General features: G+C 49.2%; 1 protein-coding gene across 3 annotated transcripts in view; it reads left to right on the top strand.

Moving 5' to 3' along the window:
• LOC119957815 (synaptosomal-associated protein 25-like) overlaps positions 1-22,054 on the top strand; it is a 347,410-nt gene that overhangs the window by 208,901 nt on the left and 116,455 nt on the right. The window contains exon 1 of one of the 3 annotated variants that reach the window (XM_038785945.1): positions 11,756-12,039. The exons of 1 other annotated variant lie outside the window; for it this stretch is intronic. The gene's annotated coding sequence lies outside the window, so the exon portion shown is untranslated. Of the gene's footprint in view, positions 1-11,755; positions 12,040-22,054 lie in introns of those variants that run through there. One more of the 3 variants, XM_038785943.1, reaches the window with a different exon arrangement.

Below are 22,054 nucleotides of genomic sequence, written 5' to 3'. Positions count from 1 at the left end.
AACCACCCCACTCACAGGCAATGCATTCCATATCCTCCACACTCACAGGCAATGCATTCCATATCCCCACACTCACAGGCAATGCCTTCCATATCCCCCACACTCACAGACAATGCATTCCATATCCTCCACACTCACAGACAATGCATTCCATATCCTCCACACTCACAGGCAATGCATTCCATATCCTCCACACTCACAGGCAATGGATTCCATATCCTCCACACTCACAGGGAATGCATTCCATATCCTCCACACTCACAGGCAATGGATTCCATATCCTCCACACTCACAGGGAATGCATTCCATATCCTCCACACTCACCGGGAATGCATTCCATATCCTCCATACTCACAGGGAATGCATTCCATATCCTCCACACTCACAGGCAATGCATTCCATATCCTCCACACTCAGGCAATGCATTCCATATCCTCCACACTCATAGGCAATGCTAACCGTATCCGCCACACTCACAGGCAATGCCTTCCATATCCGCCCCACTCACAGGCAATGCCTTCCATAGCCCCCACATTCACAGGTAATGCTTTCCATATCCACCCCACTCACAGGCAATGCCTTCCATATCCCCCCACTCACAGGCAATGCATTCCATATCCCCCACACTCACAGACAATGCATTCCATATCCTCCACACTCACAGGGAATGTTATCCATATCCACCCCACTCACAGGGAATGCATTCCATATCCTCCATACTCACAGGGAATGCATTCCATATCCTCCACACTCACAGGCAATGCATTCCATATCCGCCCCACTCACAGACAATGCATTCCATATCCTCCACACTCACAGGGAATGTTATCCATATCCACCCCACTCACAGGGAATGCTATCCATATCCTCCACACTCACAGGCAATGCATTCCATATCCTCCACACTCACAGGGAATGCATTCCATATCCTCCACACTCACAGACAATGCATTCCATATCCTCCACACTCACAGGCAATGCATTCCATTTCCTCCACACTCACAGGCAAAGCATTCCATATCATCCACACTCACAGGCAATGCCTTCCATATCCTCCACACTCACAGGCAATGCATTCCATATCCACCCCACTCACAGGCAATGCATTCCATATCCCCCACACTCACAGGCAATGCCTTCCATATCCCCCACACTCACAGACAATGCTTTCCATATCCTCCACACTCACAGGCAATGCATTCCATATCCACCACACTCACAGGGAATGTTATCCATATCCACCCCACTCACAGGGAATGCATTCCATATCCACCCCACTCACAGGCAATGCATTCCATATCCTCCACACTCACAGGCAATGCATTCCATATCCTCCACACTCACAGGGAATGCATTCCATATCCACCCCACTCACAGGCAATGCCTTCCATATCCTCCATACTCACAGGGAATGCATTCCATATCCTCCACACTCACAGGCAATGCATTCCATACCCTCCATACTCACAGGCAATGCATTCTATATCCGCCCCACTCAGGCAATGCTATCCATATCCTCCACACTCACAGGCAATGCATTCCATATCCACCCCACTCACAGGTAATGCATTCCATATCCACCCCACCCACAGGCAATGTATTCCATATCCACCCCACTCACAGGCAATGCTTTCCATATCCACCACACTCAGGCAATGCATTCCATATCCCCCACACTCACAGGCAATGCTTTCCATATCCACCACACTCAGGCAATGCATTCCATATCCTCCACACTCACAGGCAATGCTTTCCATATCCTCCACACTCACAGGCAATGTATTCCATATCCACCACACTCACAGGCAATGTACTCCATATCCACCACACTCACAGACAATGCATTCCATATCCCCCACACTCACAGACAATGCATTCCATATTCCCCACACTCACAGACAATGCATTCCATATCCCCCACACTCACAGGCAATGCATTCCATATCCCCCACACTCACAGGCAATGCATTCCATATCCCCCACACTCACAGGCAATGCATTCCATATCCCCCACACTCACAGACAATGCATTCCATATCCACCCCACTCACAGGCAATGCATTCCATTTCCCCCACACTCACAGACAATGCATTCCATATCCACCCCACTCACAGGCAATGCTTTCCATATCCACCACTCTCAGGCAATGCATTCCATATCCTCCCCACTCACAGGCAATGCATTCCATATCCCCCACACTCACAGGCAATGCATTCCATATCCTCCACACTCACAGGCAATGCATTCCATATCCACCACACTCACAGGCAATGCTTTCCATATCCTCCACACTCACAGGCAATGCCTTCCATATACACCCCACTCACAGGCAATGCTTTCCATATCCTCCACACTCACAGGCAATGCATTCCACATCCACCCCACTCAGGCAATGTATTCCATATCCACCACACTCACAGACAATGCATTCCATATCCACCCCACTCACAGGCAATGCTTTCCATATCCTCCACACTCACAGGCAATGCATTCCATATCCACCACACTCACAGGCAATGCTTTCCATATCCTCCACACTCACAGGCAATGCCTTCCATATACACCCCACTCACAGGCAATGCATTCCATATCCCCCACACTCACAGACAATGCATTCCATATCCTCCCCACTCACAGGCAATGCATTCCATATCCACCCCACTCACAGGCAATGCATTCCAGATCCCCCACACTCACAGGCAATGCATTCCATATCCACCACACTCACAGGCAATGCATTCCAGATCTGTGATGTCCACCCGAGGGGGTCAAATGGGGCGATAAAAAGTTGTCACAGTACCTCTTTTGCCAGTCGCCTTAAATCGGTGTCGACTGAAAGCTGAATCCCCATCTTTCCAACCTGGGACCCTGGAGCTATGAAGCAACAGTGCTAGCCACTGTGCTACCGTGCTGCCCCGATATCGTGTTATCCTTTACACCATCCACCTCTCGGCCAATATAATTGTAACAATAAACGCTTATTGTCACGAGTAGGCTTCAATGAAGTTACTGTGAAAATCCCCTAGTCGCCACATTCCGGCGCCTGTTCGGGAAGGCCGGTACGGGAATTGAACCCGCGCTGCTGGCCTTGTTCTGCATTACAAACCAGCTGTTTCACCCACTGCTAAATTTCCAATTGTGTCTCCCTCGTTCACGTCCAAATTGTTAATAGATAACAGAAATAGTTACAGAAACACCGAGCCCTGTGGAACACCACTTGAAACAACCTTCCAATTGCAAGGGCAGCCGTCAACCTTTGTTCCTTCATTGGCCGGGGCATTGAGTATAAAAACGGGCAAGCCATGCTGCAGTTATCTAGCACCTTGGTACGGCCGCACTTGGAATATTGCGCTCAATTCTGGTCGCCACACTGCCAGAAGGATGTGGAGGCTTTAGAGAGGGTACAGAGGGGGTTTACCAGGCTGTACCAGGTGGCAGCATAGTGGTTAGCACAATTGCTTCACAGCTCCAGGGTCCCAGGTTCGATTCCCAGCTTGGGTCACTGTCTGTGTGCAGTCTGCACGCTCTCCCTGTGTCTGCGTGGGTTTCCTCCGGGTGCTCCGATTTCCTCCCACAGTCTAAAGATGTGCAGGTTAGGGTGGATTGGCCATGATAAATTGCCCCTTAGTGTCCAAAATTGTCCTTAGTGTTGGGTGGGGTTACTGGGTTATGGGGATAGGGTGGAGGTGTGGGCTTGGGTAGGGTGCTCTTTCCAAGAGCCGGTGCAGACTCGATGGACCGAATGGCCTCCTTCTGCACTGTAAATTCTATGAATAGACTCGGACTGTTTTCATTAGAAAGACGGAGGTTGAGGGGTGACCTGATAGAGGTCTACAAGATTATGAGGGGCATGGATAGAGTGGATGGGCAGGCACTCTTTCCCAGGGTGGAGGGGTCAGTCACCAGGAGGCATAGGTTTAAGGTCCGTGGGGCAAGGTTTAGAGGAGATGTGTGAGGCAGGTATTTTACACAGAGGGTGGTGAGTGCCTGGAACGCGTTGCCGGGGGAGATTGTGGAAGCAGATACATTAAGGGCGTTCAAAAGGCATCTTGACAAACACATAGATAGGACGGGTATAGAGGGATACGGCACAAGGAAGGGCTGAGAGGTTTGGCCAAGGTTGGTAACATGACCAGTACAGGCTTTGAGGGCCGAAGGGCCTGTTCTTGTGCTGTATTGTTCTTTGTTCTTTGTTCAAAGACAACCTTTTAAAATGTTTACCACATTGCCCTGTATCCCATGGGCCTTTACTTTTTTGACCAATCTGCCATATCAAACACCTTTGCTAAAATCCGTGTACATCTGCGTCATCCATTTCGCTTGTGAACAAGGAGACATTGAAAACCACAGTGCCACAGAACTTAGTTTCTACTAAGTTTAATCCAGACAAATGTGAGGTAATGCATTTTGGAAGGTCTAATGTGGATAGGGAATATACAGAATATACAGTGAATGGTAGAACCCTCAAGAGTATTGACAGGCAGAGAGATCTGGGTGTACAGGTCCACAGGTCACTGAAAGGGGAAACACAGGTGGAGAAGGTAGTCAAGAAGGCATACGGCATGCTTGCCTTCATTGGCCGGGGCATTGAGTATAAGAATTGGCAAGTCATGTTGCAGCTGTATAGCACCTTAGTTAGGCCACACTTGGAGTACAGTGTTCAATACTGGTCGCCGCACTACCAGAAGGATGTGGAGGCTTTAGAGAGGGTGCAGAAGAGATTTACCAGGATGTTGCCTGGTATGGAGGGCATTAGCTGTGAGGAGAGGTTGAATAAACTCGGTTTGTTCTCACTGGAACGACGGAGGCTGAGAGGCGACCTGATAGAGATCTACAAAATTTTGGGGCATTGACAGAGTGGATAGTCAGAGGCTTTTTCCCAGGGTAGAGGGGTCAATTACTAGGGGGCATAGGTTTAAGGTGCGAGGGGCAATGTTTAGAGGAGATGTATGAGGCAAGTTTTTTACACAGAGGGTAGTGGGTGCCTGGAACTCGCTGCCGGAGGAGGTGGTGGAAGCCGGTACAATAGTGACATTTAAGGGGCAACTTGACAAATACATGAATAGGATGGGAATAGAGGGATACGGACCCCGGAAGTGTAGAAGGTTTTCGTTTAGACGGGTAACAGGGTCAGCACAGGCTTGGAGGGCCGAAGGGCCTGTTCCTGTGTTGTTCTTTGTTCTTTTATACTCCCAATGCTTTCCCCAATTTCATATGGAGCCCCTATGCTGCTGACCACGGGTTTCTTTTTAGAACATAGAACAGTACAGCACAGAACAGGCCCTTCGGCCCTCGCTGTTGTGCCCAGCAATGATCACCCTACCCAAACCCACGTATCCACCCTATACCAGTAACCCAACAACCCCCCCCCCCTAACCTTACTTTTTAGGACACTACGGGCAATTTTGCATGGCCAATCCACCTAACCCGCACATCTTTGGACTGTGGGAGGAAACCGGAGCACCCGGAGGAAACCCACGCACACACGGGGAGGACGTGCAGACTCCGCACAGACAGTGACCCAGCCGGGAATCGAACCTGGGACCCTGGAGCTGTAAAGCATTTGTGCTAACCACCATGCTACCGTGCTGCCCCTTGTAGAGGTTAAACTTTTACCTTTACTTTTTGAGTGTCATTTGGCCAAAGCTGGTTGTGAGCAGATATGTTGCCAACCTGCCCTCCGAGCCTCTGACAGTACTCCCCCAGAATGACCACTTGGGTCTGGGAACCCGCACACAGATCCACACCACAGGGAATAGCTGGCCGACACTCAACCCTTCTCTGGAGGATCATCGGTGTCATTGTAAGGCTGTTGCCGCCAACTTCATCCACGCCAGCCTTCCAATCAGCTCAGCCAATCGCCACCCGCTCTTAGCTCCTGCCATTGATGCATGCTGGGAAGATTTGCAGGGCGAAGAACAGGGGGAGACAATATAAAATAAGGGGTACACTCCTTCAGGAGGAGAGGGATCTGGGTGGATATCTGTGCATGGATCATTGAAGGGAGTAGGACAGGTGGAGAGAGCAGTTAATGAAACAGTATCCTGGGCTATGTTAATAGGGGCAGAGAGCACACGAGGAAGAAGGCTATGCTGAATTTGTACAAGAAACTAGTTAGACCCCAGCTGGAATATTGAGCACAGTTCTGGGCGCCACACTATAGGAAGGATGTGCACACATTGGAGAGAGAGCAGAAGACTGTCTAAGGTGTTAGTGCGGCCACACCTGGTCTCCTTACCTGAGAAAGGACGTACTGGCACTGGAGGGTGTGCAGAGGAGATTAACTAGGTTAATCCCAGAGCTGAAGGGGTTGGATTATGAGGAGAGGTTGAGTAGACTGGGACTGTACTCGTTGGAATTTAGAAGGATGAGGGGGGATCTTATAGAAACATTTAAAATTATGAAGGGAATAGATAGGATAGATGCAGGCAGGTTGTTTCCACTGGCGGGTGAAAGCAGAACCAGGGAGCATAGCCTCAAAATAAGGGGAAGTAGATTTAGGACTGAGCTTAAGAGGAACTTCTTCACCCAAAGGGTTGTGAATCTATGGAATTCCTTGCCCAGTGAAGCAGTTGAGGCTCCTTCATTGAATGTTTTCAAGATAATGGTAGATAGTTTTTTAAAGAATAAAGGGTTTCAATGTTCGGCTGGGAAAGTAGAGCTGAGTCCACAAAAGATCTCATTGAATAGCGGAGAAAGCTCGATGGGTCAGATGGCCTACTGTTGTGGGCCAGGGTTTAGAGAACCCCAAAGTGTATCATGGAGTTCACCTGACCCACAACCTTTAATAGATTGTGGTACGGGGAGCACACGGCCCACTCTACAGGTGTGGTACAGCAGAAATGGAAAAGTATTTTTTAAAGCAAAACAATGTTTATTCTATCAACTCAAGTTAACCTTTTTAAAACATACAGTGAACATCTTAGCAACCATTAATTCAAATACAACCCCCAAAGAGTACAACACCTAGTAATGCTTACGCTGTCCTTTTAACATCCATAAGACTTAAAACACCTTTTACCAGAAGTACATCAGGTTAAAGTCACTACTGTTATTAGTTTTAACTCACCAGGATCGACTTACAGTCTTTAGATGACAGAGAGAGACTCTAATACACCTTCTGACTGTGACTGCAGCTCTCCAGCTCTGAAATCGAAACTAAAACACACCCTGCAGCAAACAGCCTGAAACGAAAGTAAAAAGCTGACAGACATCCCAGCTCCACCCACACTCTGACATCACTGCAGTAATAAACATCCATTTCTTAAAGGTACTCTCACTACAGATATTTATATACATACCCTTTTATAAACACCCATTTATTCAAGGTACTCTCACATGACATTACTCCTGCTCCTAGTTCTTATGTTCTTCAGCGGTTTACAAGAACGGTTCCAGGGATGAGAAACGTCAGTGATGAGGAGTGTTTGGAGAGTTCGGGACTGTTCTCCTTGGGGCGAAGAAGGCCGAGAGGAGATTGGATAGAGATGTTCAAAATCATGAGGGGGAGAAACTGTTCCCGCTCGGAAAAGGATCGGGATTGAGAGGGCACACAGATTTAAAGCGATTTGTAAAAGAAACAAATGTGATGTGAGAAAAAATAGAACATAGAACATTACAGCGCAGTACGGGCCCTTCGGCCCTCGATGTTGTGCCGACCTGTGAAACCATCTGAAGCCTATCTGACCTACACTATTCCATTTTCATCCATATGTCTATCCAGTGACCACTTAAATGCCCTTAAAGTTGGCGAGTCTACTACTGTTGCAGGCAGGGCGTTCCACACCTCTACTACTCTCTGAGTAAAGAAACTGCCTCTGACATCTGTCCTATATCTACCACCCCTCAATTTAAAGCTATGTCCCCTCGTGTTGGTCATCACCATCCGAGGAAAAAGACTCTCACTGTCCACCCTATCTAACCCTCTGACTATCTTATATGTCTCTATTAAGCCTTCTCCTCTCTAACGAAAACAACCTCAAGTCCCTGAGCCTTTCCTCGTAAGACCTTCCCTCCATACCAGGCAACATCCTAGTAAATCTCCTCTGAACCCTTTCCAAAGCTTCCACATCCTTCCTATAATGTGGTGACCAGAACTGCACGCAGTACTCCAGGTGCGGCCGCACCAAAGTTTTGTACAGCTGCAGCGTGACCTTGTGTTTCCACCCAGCGAGTGGTTGGGGTCTGGAATGTGCGGCCTGGATGTGTGTGGGGGGGAGGGGGTGGGGGGGAGCAGTGCAATCGAGGCATTCCAGAGGGCATTAGATTTGATGATTATTTGAATGGAAACAATGTGCAGGGGTGCGGGGTGGGGGGGAGGGCAGGAGAATGGTACTGAGTCATGGAGCTCATTCAGACAGCTGGTGGAGACAATGGGCCAAATGGCCTCCTTCTGGACTGTAACAATTCCTGGGGAAGAGGTGGCGTAGTGGTATTGTCATTAAACCAGCGACCCATAGTACTCCGGGAACCCAGGTTCAAATCCCCCTCTTGCAGATGGTCATGTTTGAATCCAATAAAGGGCAGCCCGGTGGCACAGTGGTTAGCATTGCTGCCTACGGCGCTGAGGACCCGGGATCGAATCCCGGGTCCTGGGTCACTGTCTGTGTGGAGTTTGCACATTCTCCCTGTGTCTGCGTGGGTTTCGCCCCCACAACCCAAAGATGTGCAGAGTAGGTGGATTGGCCATGCTAAATTGCCCCTTAATTGGAAAAAAAATTGGGTACACTAAATTTGTAAAAAAAAAATGTTTGAATCCAGTAAAAATCTGGAATTAAAAGTTTAATGATGACCATTGTCGATTGTCGTAAAAACCCATCGGGTTCACTCATGTCCTTTAGGGAAGGAAATCTGCCGCCCTGACCCGGTCTGGCCTACACGTGACTCCAGACCCACAGCCAATGTGGCTGACCCTTAACTGCCCCCTCAAGGGGCAATGAGGGACGGGCAATGAATGTTGGCACAGCCAGCGACGCCCACGTCCCACGCAGGAATAACAAAAAAGATGATGGAACCCTAACGATCATGTGACCAAAACCCAACTGGACATAATGCGTTTTTAATCTCGAGACCCAGGACGGCCTGGGGAGAACACCCTGCACCAAACAACAGCTGCAGGGAAAGACTGTCGTCTTTGCCTTTCACAATCCGGAGGTTCAAAAATATCAAACGGCCTCACCACCTGATTACTAAATCCAAACTCAGCTGTAAGGAAATGGGATCTCCGGATTGGAAAGCCATTCGATCTGCCGAACATTCGTCTATTCCCCAGGTAATCCTGCAGTGTTCCCGATATCTGACTTCAGCCATTCGGACTCATAGAACCGCAGAATTCCCACTGCCCAGACGGCGGCCATTGGGCCCATCGAGCCCTTCGTCTTCTCAACCTCGCCCCTCGCCTGAGGTGTGGTGATCCTCGGGTTAAATTGCCACCGGTCAGCTCCCCCCCCCCAGCAGCAGACGGTAGTCTGACCGATTGAGAGGGTAGGTGGAGTTGCCACAGTCCCAGGTGACCGCATCGGCAGCTTTCCCCCACCCCTCCTCAAAGGGGGAAAGCAGCCGATGCGGTCACCTGGGACTGTGGCAACTCCACCTACCCTCTCAATCGGTCAGACTACCGTCTGCTGCTGTCGGCAATTATTCCTGGAGCAGGTTGCCAGCCTGTCGCCGGAGGCTTACAGCCTAAGGGGCATTACACCACGTCCATCATAGCCGCACTCACACACACACACACACACACCCCCTGCGAGGCAGCGGTGCTAACCATACCACCCAAGCTGTACACACAGCCATTGTATTCGGTGATTGCAGAACCGGTGGGCAGTCTGAATTCCCAGGGATGCTAATCTGGATATCTCATCCAGCCACATTCAGATCACACTCCGAGATCTTGAAGCGGGTCCAGAATATTCTGCAGAGGTAAAAAAAATATTCATCTGCTTTCCAATTAAAATGATCCCGCTGCATCATACTTTATCCAGGCTGTTTGTAAGGGGAATAATAAACTGGGCAACTCAGTAAAATACGACAGAAAATTGATGGATGACCTCTCCTCGCTATTGACCGTAATCAGCAGCAAGAACACTGACCGCTGAGGGGTTCTGAGATGCTGAGTGTTTGGCCCAATCTTGATGGAGAATGGAACGGGTGTGACGCATTCAGTTGTTCTATCAGAGAGGCTGTGACTAACAGAGTTGGCTGCCTTTCCTCCCTGTTTTCTTTCTGAATTGTGTGAGGAGAATCTACCGTATTGCTTCATGGTTTTGGCCATTCATAGACAGCGGTGTGGTGGCCAGAGACCCAGTTTTCGAATCCCAGCACAGCAGATGGTGATGTTTGAATTCAGTGAAAAACTGCAGGTTAAAAAAATAACTATTCTCGATTGTTGTAAAAACAATGGGGCTGGTTTAGCTCACTGGGCTAAATCGCTGGCTTTGAAAGCAGACCAAGGCAGGCCAGCAGCACGGTTCAATTCCCGTACCAGCCTCCCCGAACAGGCGCCGGAATGTGGCGACTAGGGGCTTTTCACAGTAACTTCATTTGAAGCCTGCCCGTGACAATACGTGATTTTCATTTCATTTCATTTCAAACCCATCTGGTTCATTAATCCCCTTTAGGGAAGGAAATCTGCCGTCCTTTCCCAGTCTGGCCTACAGAGGGCACACGGGGAAGGAAATCTGCCGTCGTTTCCCAGTTTGACATTATGTGAAATGTTCAGAATAGAAAAGGTTAATGTCATATCATAATTAACCACTAGATGCCGCTAGAGGCAGAACTATATAAAGCACTGACTCACAGGCTTCTGGGAGAAGGCTGGAGAGAGTGCAGAGGAGAGGTCCAGAGAGTACAGTTATAGATAGAGCGTAGATTGTAGACTACTAGACGATTGTTCACAATAGGAGTCAGTGATCGAGCTTTAATAAGTAGGGTAAATACAAGTTAGCTTTGTTCATGAACTTAGCTGCTGTGGTCTCTGTGAACACTACGACATCCATCCTGAGAACAGAATCACAAAGGACACCACACAGCCTACATGGCATTCGCTGTGAAGGAAATCTGCCCTCCTTCCCCAGCCTGGCCTACATGGGACTCACAGCTATCTGAAAGAAGGTGGTCAATAAGCCATAACTAGCCACCATCCCATGAACGAATATCATCTCACTTGCCGTGGCAAGCCGCGACATTCTTGAAACTTTCTGAATTGAAAAGGAAAGTAGCCAGGAGCACGGGGTTTGCATTTCATTTTAGTCTTTATTCACCCAGGGGCAAGTTCATTTGTGTGCATGGTGCAGAGAGTGAGAGAGATGGCTTTAGATTTAGATTTAGAACAGTACAGCACAGAACAGGCCCTTCGGCCCTCGATGTTGTGCCGAGCAATGATCACCCCACTCAAACCCACGTATCCACCCTATACCCGTAACCCAACAACTCCCCCTTAACCTTACTTTTTAGGACACTACGGGAAATTTAGCATGGCCAATCCACCTAACCCGCACATCTTTGGACTGTGGGAGGAAACCGGAGCACCAGGAGGAAACCCACGCACACACGGGGAGGACGTGCAGACTCCACACAGACAGTGACCCAAGCCGGGAACCGAACCTGGGACCCTGGAGCTGTGAAGCATTGATGCTAACCACTGTGCTACCGTGCTGCCCCTTAAAACCCATTCCTACGAGACTGCCCACTTTGGAGTCAGAGCCCGAGTGGTTCCTTTGTCTGATTTCGAGACAGGGAGAGCAGCATTGATCCTGCCGGCTGGCTGGGTGGAGCCTGGCTGAGAGGTGGAGTGTCACTCGCAGCCTGTCAGTGGTTTGCTGCAGTGTTTGTGGTGTGTGTGTGTGTGTGTGAGAGAGAGAGAGAGAGCTTCTTACTGAATGGGAATTGTGGGAGAGCGACCTCACGCCTCGTCTCGGTGCTTCTTTAAGAGCAGTTTATTTGGAGACCCAGGAGGAGAGGGAGAAGGGGCCAAGACAGTGAACGCAGAGTGGATTAATGCCCGGAGCCTTCCCAAGGCAGCACACCAGGAGGGATTGACGGTAAGTAACGCGCCAACAATAAATGCTTTTCAAATAGAAAAAGCAGCGTTTCTAGCTGGTCGTTTCCTGTTCACAGTGTGTTTAAAACCGAAAAGCTACAGTTACTTGAGGGAGCTGGAGGACCCCCCCCCCCCCCCCCCCCCCAACCCCCCCTCACTCCCAGCTCTGTGTCCTCTGACCAAATTGACTAGATTGGCAAATCTGACTTTTGTAGCGGCTGAGATAACTGGGGAACAGCGAGTGTGGAGTGTGGCCAGGTTCTGGGGCACCCAGACCTCGTTTGGCACCCCTTTTGTCGGGGTTGAATCTATATTTTTGCCATGTGTTTTTGGAGGGGGGATCTGAAAGTATCTTGCTGATTCGGATACTTCCTTTTGTCTCAACATCCTTTTGTGTTTGAGGGTGGGGCTGGGGGGCTGGGGGGGGGGGGGGGGGGCACCTGTCTGCCACCAGAAGTGCCAACTGTACCAACACCATTCCGGGAGCAATTGGAGGGGAGCAGTGGGCAGTGCCCGACCGGCTGTCTGCCACCCAGCCATGCCCCCGAGTCCGCCCTGCTGTGAGATGAATAATGTTGAATGGGTTTAGTTGCCTGAAATTGAAATGCAACACATGGGGCAACCTGTGGAGGCACTGAATTGACGGGGAAAGCACATTGTTGCCCCAGGCTGGACTGCGGCTCAACTTCTTTTGTGTTTATAATAACGTGGGCACCTCGTAACGAGACAGTTGAATCAACAGCGGCGAAGGCAGACGATTAGATCTGCTGTGTGATTCCGACTGCTTTCGTTGGGTCTTGTTGCTACGCAATCAAAGGCGGGAGAGCTGGGACAATAGACGGGGCTCCCAATTCAGCAAACAGGCTGTTATTAAGATCACGTCCATCAAAGGGACGGTTTCAGCCTCTGACGCCACGAGCTGGTGAATGATGCAAAACCGTGCCGGGGGGGGGGGGGGGTTTCAGCCAATTGTGTGTCATCTCCTCAGTGGCCTAAGAGAGAGGGAAGGGGAATGTGCTGTTCCCATGCACAGTCGGGCATTTTAACCCTTTGCAGTGCAAGGCTTTCCCTCCCTGCCAACACTTGGACGCCTGTCGGTTCCACAATGGTGGGGGGGGGGGAGGGGGGGGGGGCGGGGGGCAGGACTGGCTTCAATGTGCTCCAGGGATAATTTGAAGGGGCCGTTGCAGAATGAGTGGCAGAGTTTTCCCCACTTGGTACCCGTACAATGTGGCAACTGAGCCATTCTCGCAGGTTTTCTCCTGGATCTTGGGTTAGGTTAGGTGGATTGGCCGTGCCGAATGGCCCCTTAGTGTCCCAAGGGTTGGGTGGGGTTACGGGGGCAGGGCGGGGGGGGGGGGGGGAGCGGGCCTGCATAGGGTGCTCTGCCACAGTGTGGGTGCAGACTCAGTGGGCCGAATGGCTGCCTTCCGCACTGTAGGGATTCCATGGATCTGTATGGGCGCCACGGTAGCACAGAGGTTAGCACTGTTGCTTCACAGAGCCAGGGTCTCAGCTTCGATTCCCGGCTTGGGTCACTGTCTGTGCGGAGTCTGCACGTTCTCCCCGTGTCTGCGTGGGTTTCCTCCGGGTGCTCCGGTTTCCTCCCACAAGTCCCGAAAGACGTGCTGTTAGGTGAATTGGACATTCTGAATTCTCCCTCTGTGTACCCGAACAGGCGCCGGACTGTGGCGACTAGGGGCTTTTCACAGTAACTTCAGCACGGTAGCATTGTGGATAGCACAATTGCTTCACAGCTCCAGGGTCCCAGGTTCGATTCCGGCTTGGGTCACTGTCTGTGCGGAGTCTGCACATCCTCCCCGCGTGTGAGTGGGTTTCCTCCGGGTGCTCCGGTTTCCTCCCACAGTCCAAAGATGTGCAGGTTAGGTGGATTGGCCGTGCTAAATTGCCCTTAGAGTCCAAAATTGCCCTTAGTGTTGGGTGGGGTTACTGGGTTATGGGGATTGGGTTGAGGTGCTGACCTTGGGTCGGGTGCTCTTTCCAAGAGCCGGTGCAGACTCGATGGGCCGAATGGCCTCCTTCTGCACTGTAAATTCTATGATTGCAGTGTTAACGTAAGCCTACTTGTGACAATAAAGATTATTATTATTATACTTGTAGCTCTAGCTGGGGGGGGTAGGGGCAGTAGAAACAGTGCAATCTCCCTCAGGACCCTGCCCTATGGAGGGATGGAACACGACCAGATCACTCAGTGTGTGTCCATTGAATGAAGCCAAGATGTGATACCCCTGCAGTGGAATAGCCCACTGCTATACCCTATCCAAGCTCACCTGTGGCCCGTGAAACAGTGTCCTCAGAAGAAGACTCAGAGAAGGTTGAAGGGAGCAAGGTAATTGTTACGAGCGTGGACCTGTATTCCTTCTGCACTCTGTTGAACTGACGCACTTCCATATAAATGGACATGGAAGGTAAAGATTTACTTCCCGAGAGGCAATCTGACCTTATAACTGGGCAACAGTTAAACCTTGTCTTGGCTCGGCGGCAGGACTGTCAGCCTCCTCAGGGTCAAATGTTGCCAAGTCCACGGGACTTGAGCAGGGGGCAGACACTGGAAGTGCTGCACTGTCAGGGGAGTGTACCGCCTGTCGGCTGAAACATTGATTGGAGACCTTGCCCACTTTGGGTTGGGCATGGAGGATCCAACGGCAGCCTTTTGAAGTAGAAGCAGGGAGATCTCCGAAGCCACATCACCAAACTTTCGCAACAACCGTGGCCACACTCCGAAATTAATTTATTAGCTCCTAATTACTTTCGGGAACAGCGCGAGTAAACTCTGCAAGCTTTTCCCAGCGGCTGAATTAAAGAACTTCAATCAAATTCACAATCAACACTGATTAATCAAAGGAGACGGAAACTGGACGGGTTGGGGGCGACAAAATGGCAGATGGAGCTCGTTGTCAAAGCGTGGTTTGGACACGGTATTTAAAATGGCCGCCTCTGGAGTACAGGGGTTTCTTTCAGGGCATCTTCGATCACTGAGAAATCTCCAACACCTTCCTTCGGGAGGCGTTTAAGGTGATCAAGCGGGTTTTTGATTTAGACAGAGAGAGGCCATTTCCTCCGGTGGGGGGGGGGGGGGGGGGGGGAGAGAGGGGAGGTGCCTAGGAGCGAACCTCTAAATTCGAGCCAAGCCCTCTTCAACAGGAAGGGGAGTGGAAATCCGGAATTCTCCCTCTCACAAAAGAGCTGTTGAAGCCGGGAGTCGGTTAATGAATTTTGGGATTGGGATCAATCAGTGGTTTCGCACACTGGGCTAAATAGCTGGCTTTTAAAGCAGACCAAGGCGGGCCAGTAGCCTGGGTTCAATTCCTGTGCCAGCCTGCCTGAACAGGCGGCGGAATGTGGGGACTAGGGGCTTTTCACATTTCATTGCCCTCTGGATTGGTCTATAGTCCCCCCCTCCTTCCTCCGCCTCCTCGCCCTTTGGCTTCAGCACCCCTCCTCTTCTCTTGTGGTCTCCCCACCTTCTTTCCGCCTGCTGCCCCCCCCACCCCCGGGTTGCTCAGTCCTTTGGTTCCTCATCTCTCTTGTTTTTATTTTCTTAGCTTACTCCTCGTTGCCGGCCACGAACAGGTTTTGGAACAGGCCGACAAACTGCCCCCAAGTATCCAGGAAGCCCCCCTCTGACCCGCGGATGGCGTATCTTCTCCAGGTGGAGATATTCCGACAGGTCAGCGAGCCAGTCTGCAGCTGTGGGCGGTGCTGCCGATCGCCAGCCCAGCAGGATTCTCCAGCGTGCGATCAGGGAAGCGAAAGCGAGGGCGTCGGCCCCCTTCCCCGTGTGTAACTCTGGCTGCTCCGATACCCCGAAGATTGCCACTATTGGGCATGGCTTCACCCTCACCCCCACAACCTTGGACATGGCCTCGGAGACGGCTGTCCAGAACCCAGCCAGCTTAGGGCAAGCCCAAAACATGTGGGTGTGGTTGGCCGGGCCCCTCTGGCACCGCTCACATTTGTCCTCCACCTCCGGGAAGAACCTGCTCATTCGGGTTCTGGTCAGCTGCGCTCTGCGCACCACTTTGAGCTGCATGAGGTTGAGCCTTGCGCAGGAGGAGGTGGAGTTCACCCTGCTCAGTGCTTCGCTCCAGAGTCCCCACCCTACCTCTGTCCCCAGCTCGTCCTCCCATTCTTGTTTGGTCTCGGCCAGTGGTGTTCGAGCTCTGTCCAGTAGTCAATAGACTTTGTTGTGATGTTTCCCAAGGGTTCCTGTTACAGCTGAGCCCATTATGAATGCTTGGCTGAGTTTCAAAAAAAAACCACATCTCAGTGGAGGGGCTGAGCTCACATTTTGATTGATAGTTTTAAGGGGCTATTAATGGATAGATGTATTTGATGCGGAAGTTAGAACAGATTGACCAGTTGATGGCATTTAAAATGTTTGAATGGGTTTCATCATTGTTTTCAGTGTCAAGTGTGTCTGGATGAGAGCTCTCTTAGATAGAAGGTTTATTTTGTCATTTCCTTGGTCTGCCCACAGTAGACACTGGGTGAGTGACTATGGAGGTGGCATGGCTGGCATGGGTGATATGAGAGTGCGTGGGATTGGCATGGGAATGTGAGGGATGAAGGCTAGAGGGCCTAGCAGTCTTTTATGGAGCTGGGCCGAAGTTTCAGAGAACCAAGTTTGGCCTCGGCATCCGATCCGATTTCCTACCCCCAAACCCCCCCCCGCTTCCCCACAGCGAAAATATGGTGGACAAAGGCCCTTTTATAGGAGGTGGGGTCTGCCAATGCAGGAAACCCCCCTGGCTCGAACCTCCGGCCTTGGTGGCGAACATCCGGCCCAAAGGATTTGCAAAGCGATAAAGATAGACGGGTTAAGTGAGCGGGAGTAAAATTGGCAGATAAAGTGTAAATGTGAGATTCTCCACTTGGTGAAAGAAATGGTCACAGACGGCAGTACAGAGGGACCTGGGTATGCGAAGGAAGTTTTTTTACACAGAGGGTAGCGGGTGCCTGGAACTCGCTGCCGGAGGAGGTGGTGGAAGCAGGGACGATAGTGACATTTAAGGGGCATCTTGACAAATACATGAATAGGATGGGAATAGAGGCATACGGACACAGGAAGTGTAGATTTTAGGTTTGACGGGCAGCATGGTCGGTACAGGCTTGGAGGGCCGAAGGGCCTGTTCCTGTGCTGTACGTTTCTTTGTTCCCACGTGAATCACAAGTGCAGCAAATAATTGGGAAGGCAAATGGAGTGTTGGCCTTTCTGGCAAAGGGGATGATGTATTTAAGTAGGGAGGCCTCGTCACAACTGTACAGGTGAGTCCCCACTGTGCACGGATTTGCCCTACGTACTTAAGGAGCGGTGGCACAGTGGTTAGCACTGCAGCCTCATGGCGCCAGGGACCCGGGTTCAATTCCGACCTCGGGCAACTGTCTGTGTGGAGTTTGCACCTTCTCCCCGTGTGTACGTGGGTTTCCTCCGGGTGCTCCGGTTTCCTCCCACAGTCTAAAGATGTGCAGGTTAGGTGGATTGGCCGCACTAAATTGCCCCCTAGTATCTAAAAAGTTGCGTAGGTTAGATTAAGGGGTTAAAGGGACCGGGCAGGGGAGGGAGCTTGGATGAAGTACTCTTTTATTAATAATAATAATAATAATAAGGGTCGGTGCTGACTTGATGGGCCGAATGGCCTCCTTCAGCACTGTGGAGATTCTATAGGTGTGCAATGTAGGCAGTTCAGAGAAGGGTAGGTTTATGCCCTGGGCTGGAAGGGTTGTTCTGCGAGAAAAGGTCGCCCAGGTTGGGCCTGGGCTCTCCAGGTGAACGAGAGGTGAACTTACTGAAACGTGTAAGATTCTGAGGGTGGGGGGCACTTTACACAGAGAGAATAGGGGAAATCTAGAGCTGGGGGGGGGGGGGCACGCTTCAAAATAAGAGGGTCTCTCATTGAAGAAGAGGAGGAATTCCTTGCCCCCGGAGCAGTGGAGGCTGGGTCGTTGACTCTCGATTGAGTGGGACAGATTTTTGATAGACAAGGGAGTGAAGGGTACAGGGGTCGGGCAGGGAAGTGAAGTTGAGGCTGCACTCCCATCAATTGTGTCCTCATTGACTGACAGCAGAGCAGGCTCAATGGGCCGAATGGCCCGCACTTACTCCTATTTTTAATCTTCTTGCGATGGCGAGTGCAAGTACAGGAAATATGAACTCTAATACTTACCGTACATCCCAGGCATCATTTTGGGGCTGGAAGTTTATAAAAAAACTACCCAGTGGCGGGTGTTGCCGTGGCGAAGGCAGCTCGCCATTGGCCCCCGGCGGAATCTTCCGATCCCACCGGAATTGACGTCGATTTACATTCCTCGCCCGTCGGGGAACCCGTGGCTGGGGGAGTTGGCTTCAGCAGAACAGCCAGACCCCACCACCAGGAAGGGCTGGAGTATCCTGCTCGTAACTTGCAACCAAGCACTGGCTAAGATCAATTAGCTGTTAAATAAATGATTCTCACTCACAATAAATTAAACCCAACAGTTCTTGATGTGCCCATATATCGGCAATGGCATCACCAAAACACAACGCACCGCTATCATCATTTAGACAGATCTTTGAGAATGTATTTTATATGCCCAAAATGGCCTTTCATGGGCCTTGCGGAATGGATCTGTTATTGATCTGTTATTGATCTGTTACTGACCTGTTGCTGATCTGTTATTGATCTGTTACTGATCTGTTATTGATCTGTTACTGACCTGTTGCTGATCTGTTATTGATCTGTTACTGATCTGTTACTGACCTGTTGCTGATCTGTTATTGATCTTTTACTGATCTGTTACTGATCCGTTACTGACCTGTTACTGATATGTTACTGATCTGTCACTGATCTGTTATTGATCTGTTACTGATCTGTTATTGATCTGTTGCTGATCTGATATTGATCTGTTACTGATATGTTACTGATCTGTTACTGACCTGTTGCTGATCTGTTACTGATCTGTTACTGACCTGTTACTGATCTGTTACTGATCTGTTACTGATATGTTACTGATCTGTTACTGATCTGTTATCGATCTGTTACTGATCTGTTATTGATCTGTTGCTGATCTGATATTGATCTGTTGCTGATCTGTTACTGATCTGTTACTGACCTGTTGCTGATCTGTTACTGATCTGTTACTGATCTGATATTGATCTGTTATTGATCTGTTACTGATCTGTTACTGATCTGTTACTGATCTGTTACTGACCTGTTACTGATCTGTTATTGATCTGTTACTGATCTGTTATTGATCTGTTGCTGATCTGATATTGATCTGTTACTGATCTGTTACTGACCTGTTGTTGATCTGTTACTGATCTGTTACTGATCTGTTATTGATCTATTGTTGATCTGTTATTGGTCTGTTATTGATCTATTATTGATCTGTTACTGACCTGTTATTGATCTGTTATTGATCTATTATTGATTTGTTACTGATCTGTTAATGATCTATTATTGATCTGTTTCTGATCTGTTATTGATTTATTATTGATTTGTTACTGATCTGTTATTGGTCTATTATTGATCTGTTACTGATCTGTTACTGATCTGTTATTGATCTATTGTTGATCTGTTACTGACCTGTTATTGATCTGTTATTGATCTGTTACTGATCTGTTACTGATCTGTTATTGATCTGTTATTGATCCATTACTGATTTGTTACTGATCTGTTATTGATCCGTTATTGATCTGATATTGATCTGTTATTGATCTGATATTGATCTGTTACTGATTTGTTACTGATCTGTCACTGATATATTATTGATCTGTCAATGATCTGTTATTGATTTGTTATTGATTTGTTACTGATCTGTTACTGATATATTATTGATCTGTTACTGATCTGTTACTGATCTGTTACTGATCTGTTAATGATCTGATATTGATCTGTTACTGATTTGTTACTGATCTGTCACTGATATATTATTGATCTGTCAATGATCTGTTATTGATTTGTTATTGATTTGTTACTGATCTGTTACTGATATATTATTGATCTGTTACTGATCTGTTACTGATCTGTTCATGATCTGTTATTGATTTGTTATTGATTTGTTATTGATTTGTTATTGATCTGTTACTGATCTGTCACTGATCTGTCACTGATCTGTTATTGATCTGTTACTGATCTGTTACTGATCTGTTATTGATCTGTAACTGATGTGTTACTGATCTGTTATTGATCTGTTACTGATCTGTTATTGATCTGTTACTGGTCTGTAACTGATGTGTTACTGATCTGTTACTGATCCGTTATTGATCTGTTACTGATCTGTTACTGATCTGTTATTTATCTGTTACTGGTCTGTAACTGATGTGTTACTGATGTGTTACTGATCTGTTACTGATATGTTACTGATCTGTTATTGATCTGTTATTGCTCTGTTATTGATCTGTTATTGATGGAATAGTTTCCAAACTCAGATTGCAGATTAGTGCACACTGATGGATTTTGTAATGGATTGGTGATGTTTTACTGCCCCCACTGAGAGCTGTATCACATGAGGCGCAATAAGATCTCGCCCTCTGTCGGTGCAATCTCTGACAGACAGTCTCTGCAATCGTCTGACTGCTTCTTAATGACCAGGCTTTTAAACCAGCATTGATCAATCCTGCAGCGGGAACAAACTGATAATGACCCGATGTTAGGTCCATCTGCTTACGGCTCTACTTCAAGACTTACAGCAAGGCCTGTCGGAGCAGGAGAACATCCCGAGATCTAGAATTCTCTCCTGAAACTTCTCCGCATCTCTGCCTCTCTCCTAGGCATTGCCGTTCTGAGGGGGAGCGCTAATTTGGCACTCAATCCAGCTGAACGCAGGCCAAGGCAAGAGAGAAATAGTCTGCCCTGTGGCCACCAAAGGGTTATTGAATCATCAGAGGATTTTCCATTGATCTCCTGTTCTGCAGGTCAATTCCATCATATAGGGGCAGCACGGTAGCATGGTGGTTAGCATAAATGCTTCACAGCTCCAGGGTGCCAGGTTCGATTCCTGGCTGGGTCACTGTCTGTGCGGAGTCTGCACGTCCTCCCCCTGTGTGCGTGGGTTTCCTCCGGGTGCTCCGGTTTCCTCCCACAGTCCAAAGATGCGCAGGTTAGGTGGATTGGCCGTGCTAAATTGCCCCTTCATGTCCAAAAAGGTTATGTGGGGTTACTGAGATAGGATGGAGGCATGGGCGTAAGTCAGGTTGCTCTTTCCAAGGGCCCAATGAAGACTCGATGGGCTGAATGGCCTCCTTCTGAACTGTAATCTCGATGATTCTATGAGAAGAGGAGTGAGGTTGTGACCATCACCTTACCTATAGAACATAGAACAGTGCAGCACAGAACAGGCCCTTCGGCCCTCGATGTTGTGCCGAGCAATGATCACCCTACTCAAGCCTAACGTATCCACCCTATACCCGTAACCCAACAACCCCCCCTTAACCTTACTTTTTTTATTAGGACACTACGGGCAATTTAGCATGGCCAATCCACCTAACCCGCACATCTTTGGACTGTGGGAGGAAACCGGAGCACCCGGAGGAAACCCGGACCATACAACCTTTTCCCAGGCTGGAACGGGACAGAAGTGTATCTATCTGTGGCTGTTTTGGGAGTTCTTGGTCGAGATTCTTTGATTTGTGTCCTCTTGAGAACATAATATAAGAACTAGGAGCAGGAGTAGGCCATCTGGCCCTTCGAGCCTGCTCCGCCATTCAATGAGATTTGTCTGTGGAGTCAGCTCTACTTTCCCGCCTGAACACCATAACCATTACATAAAAGGAGGAAGTCGCGAAATCTGACTTCCTGCTGTTGTTCCGGGTGCTCCGGTTTCCTCCCACAGTCCAAAGATGTGCGGGTTAGGTGGATTGGCCATGCTAAATTGCCCGTAGTGTAAGGTTAAGGGGGGGTTGTTGGGTTACGGGTATAGGGTGAATACGTGGGTTTGAGTATGGTGATCATTGCTCGGCACAACATCGAGGGCCGAAGGGCCTGTTCTGTGCTGTACTGTTCTATGTTGTTGAA

Source organism: Scyliorhinus canicula, chromosome 27 (assembly GCF_902713615.1).
Source record: "Scyliorhinus canicula chromosome 27, sScyCan1.1, whole genome shotgun sequence".
NCBI lineage: Eukaryota > Metazoa > Chordata > Chondrichthyes > Carcharhiniformes > Scyliorhinidae > Scyliorhinus > Scyliorhinus canicula.
This window is presented reverse-complemented; position numbering and strand designations above follow the sequence as displayed.